Genomic DNA, 7,763 nt, shown 5'->3' with positions numbered 1-7,763 from the left:
CTTACAGGGAAGTCGTGTGGTATCGAAATCAGATATTTTGTTGGGTGCGTGTGCCTAAATTACATATACGTTCATGTCAGGTAAGTAGTGACGGAAAACAATTATTATTATTTATATTAATAAGAATCAAAGGGTTTCAGTAGGAGGAAAAGCGATGTGAGACTTTTTATATCCAATATAATATTCTGAGATTTTAGAGGAGAGACAAAAGAAAAGTTTAATTAAACTCCCACTTCCCTTTACTCTGTGATTGTGACCCACTAAGTAGTATAAAGATAATAAAGATTTCGATTTTAAGTCTCATGAATTTTTTCAGGCTTGTGTGTAAGTGTTAGAATGATATTCACCTAACAGCTTTAAGCAGGCGCATAATTTAGCTCTGTTCGTGCACCGAAGATGACATATAAGTCCCTTTCTCCCTTCCACTCTCTAGTCATAATCTGTTGGACGAGAAAGTGACCATCGCACGAGCGAACTTAAATCCATTCGCTGAATCCCTTAGTAATGTAGGCGTTCTGAACACTCCATGTTGACTCAAATTATTACTTATTTTTGAGGAATGTAGAGAATTGAAACGTTATATTCTATTCACTCGGTTTACCATGTTCAGAATGTTTGTTATGACTGTCGTAGCCTGGTATGATGTCAGAATGTTGTGTCTTGTGATGGTTTTGTATGGAAGCATATTGTTGACCTTATCATTTAAAGGCCTTCCTAGGCATGAATACCTTCCCACTAAGAATATAACGCTAATATAAGTTAATTTTATGCTAATCAGTTGATTTCATCATAAATAGGTGCCTATTAAAGAATTAAAAACATTTTTATATATTTTATATTGTGTTTATATTTAAATTCATTTTCACCTAACCAAAGGTAGAAGAAACGCTTTGCATGAGAGTCTACGGTAAACATGATATTCTGCGCTTTGCACTCATAAAACCAGGAAAACATCAAGTTTTGAAAGTATTTTTTCAATTGAAATATATGTTTCCCATAATTTTCGTTTTAATAATAATAATCTTTGGTTATATATATATATGAGGATTACGTTTATGTTTTGTATCACAAGAAACCGCCCAAAAATATTTATTTGAATATTTATGGGAGCGGTAGTTTAGCGTTCGTTCTTTTGTCTGCTTTTCCGCTTCCTCTTTTATCCAAAAAAAATAGCAAAGATCAGAGATATTAATTAAAATCTCTTAAAACGCTAATTTTCGCCTTAATCTTTCCGAATGGCAACAGTCCTGATACAATAAACAATGGCAATAGTGATACAATAGCATTATTGCTGATATAATGAGAGAGAATTATCGATTTGATGCGATTTCATGAAAAAACATACGATAAAAAAAACATATTCCAATTTTGAAATACTCGCTTCGAGGTACACTGGCTCTTGCCTAGATGCACCTATGTACGAAATTCGTAGTACGAAATTCTGGGTCTATCAGCTTACAGCATGAACGAAAGACACACAAAGAAACTTCCTTTTTATTATGAATTATATATCAGAAGATCTTTCATTGCTACATATTCAAAGAATCCTTTTAATAAGATTTGTAACAATCAAGTTACCAATAATTGTTTTTCAGCTTCTGTTGAATTACAACAAAGTTAATGAATACTTTTTTAACAATGCTTATCAACCATAATCATTAGAGATAGCAACTCTAGTGGTGCTAAAATCTTACGTGTGGATCTTATTTGCTTAAATATATTATTTTTATTGCTAAAATCGAATTGGGGCCATTTTTAAAATGGGCTTCTTTTTGTTGACAGTACTGTGTTACGTTTTTATACCAACACCGTTTATCGACAGCCTATTGGGCATACTTATTTGTTTTGCGACTGCCTTCATCTTGTTTCCTCGAAGAGAAGAGAAAACTCGGAAAAGTAATGATGAAAACACCATTAACCGTAATGAACGCAACCTTAATGCCGGAAAGAAGGTACATAATGTAGATTTCCTTGATTCATATGCTGATATTAATGAATTTAATGACGATTCCTTTGAAGTGGATATAGACAATGACACCGATTTCCTTCAAGTTTCTAACGTAGCTTTTGATAATAACCATCTTAATTTGCACATTGATAGTGCCACTGACCATATCGACCTTTTTCAAAATGATTTCGATAATAATCCCACTGATGTGTACCTTTTCAGTGATGAAAATGAATTTAGTTACCTTCATCAAGAAACAGAAAAGAATTTTGATTTTCCAAAACCTTATAAATCAGGTAATCAAACAGACATGAATACCGCTACAACCACCTTTAACCAGGAAGAACTCAGTTTGAATACCTCTATTAAATCATTGGATGCTGAATGCTTTGTATCGCATAACGATCTTGGAGCACAAGGGGACATCGATTTCGGCAATCTCATCAACACAAATAATGAAATAGAAATAAAAGGCAAAATGGATCATGTAGACAGAATAGAAGTGAAACCAATTCAAGAATTTCAAGAACGCCTTATTGATATCGTCGTTGATACTGTCGCTGTTATCTACGTTGATGACGAGAATACTCAGCCTCCTTCCTCACATCGTAGCCGGCGTTTCACATTTTCAAACCTAAGAAAAGCGTTACTCAAATATTTTTGCTCTAAGAAAATTAAAAATAAACATAACACTTTAAAGCAACCTATCAAGATCTGAGCTAAGTTGACATACTTTCAGTTTATATTCGTCATAAATTTGTTCGAAATGACATGAATCTGACCAAAATTGTTCATTGACACACCAGAGACTTACTAAATGACGATCTCGATGATTGACCAGTGGCTGGCTAAAAAATTGCACGCTGATTGACCAGTGAGTGACTAAGTGGGGACCTCCTTGACGGACCTGTGACTGATAAAAAATTGAGCTCATAAGCTGAATTATATTTATTTAATAAAAAAGACATTAAGTGGGGAGCCAAGGATGCGGCTTGAATGCGACTAAACTGTGCATTTTAGCCAAACTTAAAGCCCTTAATTAAAGATTAAGAACTTTTTTATGTATATTTTTGCAATTAATGGATTTTTTTACTATTTTTATATCATATTCAATTTTAATGCTATTTATTTTTACTTATTTGTTTATTAATATTTACTTTTGTGTTTTTTGTATTTTCTTATTGTTACTTTTTACATTTTATATTTATTTCTTCTTAATATTTTACTTTCCTTACCATTAATTTTTATATTATTTATTTTATTACTATTATTATTATATTTTTGTACTTGATTTACTTATTTTTAAATTTTTGATTTTATTTTTCATTACAATTTTATTTATTATTATTATTTCAAAAAAAAATTTCGAACGCGTTATAATGTTTAGACTTTTATTCAAAATTAAATGTAAAATTAACACTTTTGGCTCTCCAATAAAATTTGAATCATTCGTCTTTTCATCTCATTTGTATTAAGGACTTTCGTTTATTATTATTTATTTATGATTCATTATAATATTCAAAGCTTTTTTCTTGAGACACTGCATGAATCATAAAATATTGCCCTTTCAGGCAAAATTACGAGACTTCAGACCCCCTTAGGGCGGAGTCTCTAAGTATAAGTATAAGGGCGTCGTCATTTCCTCGTAATCCATAAGTATATCCAAATCCCGGAGAATGATTTTAAATACTGAACTATTTACTTAATATATTCTTGTAATATGAATTTGAATTTCATGTAACCGAGAAAACTTTCTTTGGGTAACCGAGCTCTTTAAAAGGAGATTAATTCTTACATGTTAACAATTTGTATATTTTCCCTTTCGCATTTTTACTTTTCGAGTTTGTTCAATTATTAAATCTTATTTTAATTTCGATTATTTTTTATAATTGTGTTAAAACTCTTATACGAGGTTCCGATTATTAATATTGTTGAGGAATTGCCTTGCTTTGATTCCAAATTAATATTGGTTTTAGGTGTTTAAATTTATCTGTCTTCTATATATCTCTCTCTATATATATATGAAATGTAATTTCTCATACATACTGCCTGTGAAAGGGCTAAGAGAACCCTGTCCTCAAGTACTCAAGCCAGCATCGAAATTGATTCTCTCTTTGAAGGTGTAGATTTCTATTCAACCATAACAAGAGCCCGTTTTGAAGAACTGAATGCTGATTTGTTTAGAAGCACATTGGAACCTGTTGAAAAGGCTTTGCGAGATGCAAAATTAGATAAAGCTCAAGTCCACGATATTGTCCTGGAAGGTGGATCTACTCGTATTCCTAAAATTCAGAAGCTACTGCAAGATTTCTTTAATGGTAAAGAACTTAACAAAATTATTAATCCAGATGAAGCTGTCGCATATGGTGCTGCAGTCCAAGCTGCAATTTTGAATGGTGATAAATCTGAATAAGTGCAAGATCTGTTGCTGTTAGATGTAACCCCACTGTCTCTAGGAATTGAAACTGCTGGTGGTGTAATGACTGTTTTCATCAAACGTAATACAACCATTCCAACTCGTCAGACACAAACATTTACAACTTACTCTGATAATCAACCAGGTGTCTTGATCCAAGTTTACGAGGGTGAACGTGCAATGACCAAGGACAATAATCTTCTTCGAAAGTTTGAATTAACTGGCATTCCTCCTGCACCTAGAGGTGTCCCACAGATTGAAGTTACCTTCGATATTGATGCCAATGGCATATTGAATGTGTCTGCTGTAGATAAGAGTACTGGAAAAGAGAAGAAGATCACTATTACGAATGATAAAGAAAGGATTTCGCCAAAATTTAGGAACAGGGATGCAATTTAGGTAGAGAATCGCCAACACGTTATTAAGCAATATTAATAGAATTTAATTTAATCAATTGATTTAAAAATATCATTACAGATTATCCCCCCCCCCCATCTGAAAAGGCTTGCAGTCGCGGCCGTCGACCCAAGTCAGTCCAGATAGTGAGAGCAGAAAATTTAGTTATTAGGAAATTAAGTTAGTAGGAAAACTAATTGGATTTATCTCAAGGCACACAAAATGTTTACATGAAATATGACATAAAATATTTGAATATAATGAATACAGTATATAAAATATAATAAATGATTAATGAAATTATAATATAGTAACTAAGTGCAGAACAAATAAAGCACTAATAACATATTGCTGGTTAGCTACGTGGCAATAGGAAATAGTAATATAACTGAATTTGTAAGTTTATATCTTAAGGCATGCCATTCACAGTTTGTGTAATCATTAGAGTCCGTACAATCATTAGAGTTGTCATTCAGGCTCATCTCCAGTCTTTTACTGGTCTTTGGAGATCTCCGGATCATTTAATTAGCGCTAGAATTATGGATTAGCATTGGCACTGAAAACATTTGAGTTTTTATGTCACGATACTAGAGCTCTTATACTCTTGTTGAAAATACACATTTTGCTAGGTTTTTAACATATTTTGTCACTCTATTTTTCTCTTATTAATGATAACAAAACAAAATTTAACTTCCAACATCCATACCAGTTTTTTGTACACGATGCTGCAGAAACATAAAATGAAATTCAGAAATTTCAACAACTGAAATTTAACTTTTTCAACTGTTGCTACAATTTATAACACACACATAGGAAAACATGAGCTCAAGGAAATGTGAGGGTATAGTACTCTACTTGTAGTATAGCCTCAATTGAGTGTTTCCCACACGGAAAGTGTATTGAACCTGAAACTCAAGTTTGAAGGAGCCCAGTAAAAGAAAAGGCCAGACAAACTTTTCAGACACTGAGAGATAAATCAACTATTAAGGGGGACAACAGGATGAAAACTAAAAGAAGGGTTATGGATAGTTTATTGATTTATAAATTTTGATTTATTCATGATGTAATTTAAAGTTCTCGGGTGGATAATAGAACCTTAATTTTGACGCATGTACAATCTCAGTTGGTTTCTTCGTGTGAAAATTTTCCCTGTCGATTTCATAATTAACTTCAGATAATTTATTCATAATCCGATAAGGGCCTGAATAGGGTGAAGTCAATTTTCTAGTATTTGGGTATTCAAATTCCTCGTAAAGGACAAAATCTCCAGGTTGAAATTTAGATTCTACAAATCTGATGTCATATCTAGTTTTATTCTTTCGGTGGTATTCGATAGTTCTTTTCTTTGCTAAAGCCCTTGCTTCATTTAAGGAAGGGTATTTATTTTGATCAATTGGAGATTCAAAAGGGAGGTTACCAAATAGTAAGTATGCTGGGGTGAACTTAGTTACCGTATGAGGGGAGTTGTTATATTCGATAACAACTTGCTCTAGCACTTTAGTCCATGGTACTTTTTTAGAAGAAGAATTTACTTTACATTTTAGTCGACTTACTATTGATTGATTTACTCTTTCTACTTTACCATTTGTCTGGGGATGGTGAGATGAAGTTAAAAGTTGTTTAACATTATGCTTTTTAAGGAATTTTTTTGAATCTAGAGGAAGTGAAGGCTGCATTCCTGTCACTCAGAATTTTTTCGGGGACTTGTATTTGAAATATTTGTTTTAGACAATTGGCATAGGTTTCTGAAGTTACACGTTTCGAGGGAAAAGCCCAGACATATCTTGTTGCATGGTCAATAACTATATGTAAATATTTTTTTGTAGAATTATAATAATTAAATCCTCCCACAGTGTCAATAGAGAGACATTCGAAAGGTTTGTCGGTTGGGGGTACGTCTTGCATAAGACCAAATTTTTTCTGTTTTTACTTTTTATTAAGTTGACAAGTATGACAATGTTTAACAAAATTTCCGATATCTTCGCTAATATGAGGCCAATAATATTGAGGGGTGATTAAGTTAAGCATAATTTGAACTCCCGGGTGACCAAAATTTTCATGGGTTTTATTCAACAATTTTAATCTTAAAGATTTAGGTACTACAATTTTATAAAAATTCTTTTTCTTAATTACCATCATATCATTTATCTCTTGGTAATTTTTTTCCGCAGACATTATCAGTTTTTTGTTGTTGGATTATTTCATTTCTATCAAGTAAATGTACATAATGTTGGAGGTGCTGTGAAACAGGATGTCTAGAAAGCATGTCAGCTTCAATATTGGTAGAGCCCTTCTGATACTTTACTTCATAATTGAACATACGTAGTTTCAGTGACCAACGGAAGAGTCTACCTTTTAAATTTTTAACATTTTTGAGCCAAACGAGGGCCGCATGGTCCGTATGTATAACAAATTTTTGTCCATGCAGATAGTAATAGAATTTGTCTAGGGCATCTACTATGGCCAAACATTCTAACTCAGTAATCGTATAATTTTTCTCATAATTTCTTAAAGTTCGGGAATGATATGATACAGGGTGAAGGACATCATTTTCATCTGGTTGTTTCAAAACAACTCCAACAGCAGTTTGAGAAGCGTCAACAAAAATATGACATGGCCTACTGGAATCATACAATTGTAAAACAGGTTTGGAAATCAGTATTCTTTTCATTTCGTCAAAAGCTTTTTGACATTAGTCATCCCATTCCCACTTGACATCTTTTTTCAAGAGTCTGTTTAATGGAGCTCTAATAGTTGCATAATTCGGAATGAATCTATGATACACATTCACACTTCCCAAAACTCTTTGTAACTCTTTGGTGTTACTGGGGTTCTTTAAGTTTCTTAATAACTTCTATATTATGGTTATCGGGAATTATTCTACCATTTTTTATTTCATAGCCAAGAAATGTGATCTGATCTCTGGCGAACACACACTTGTTTCGATTCAATTTAATATGCTCCTCTTTAAACACATCAAATAAAATTTTTAAATGTTCTAAA

The 7,763-nt window shown here is 32.5% G+C and overlaps 1 pseudogene; it reads left to right on the top strand.

Moving 5' to 3' along the window:
- The first annotated feature begins 3,989 nt into the window (after nucleotides 1-3,989).
- Nucleotides 3,990-4,763, top strand: LOC146996340 (heat shock cognate 71 kDa protein-like; annotated as a pseudogene).
- The last annotated feature ends 3,000 nt before the right edge of the window (nucleotides 4,764-7,763 follow it).

Source organism: Stegodyphus dumicola, chromosome 7, assembly GCF_044657685.1.
Source record: "Stegodyphus dumicola isolate Sdum_Otavi_A_Nest chromosome 7, ASM4465768v1".
Classification (NCBI taxonomy): domain Eukaryota; kingdom Metazoa; phylum Arthropoda; class Arachnida; order Araneae; family Eresidae; genus Stegodyphus; species Stegodyphus dumicola.
This window is presented reverse-complemented; position numbering and strand designations above follow the sequence as displayed.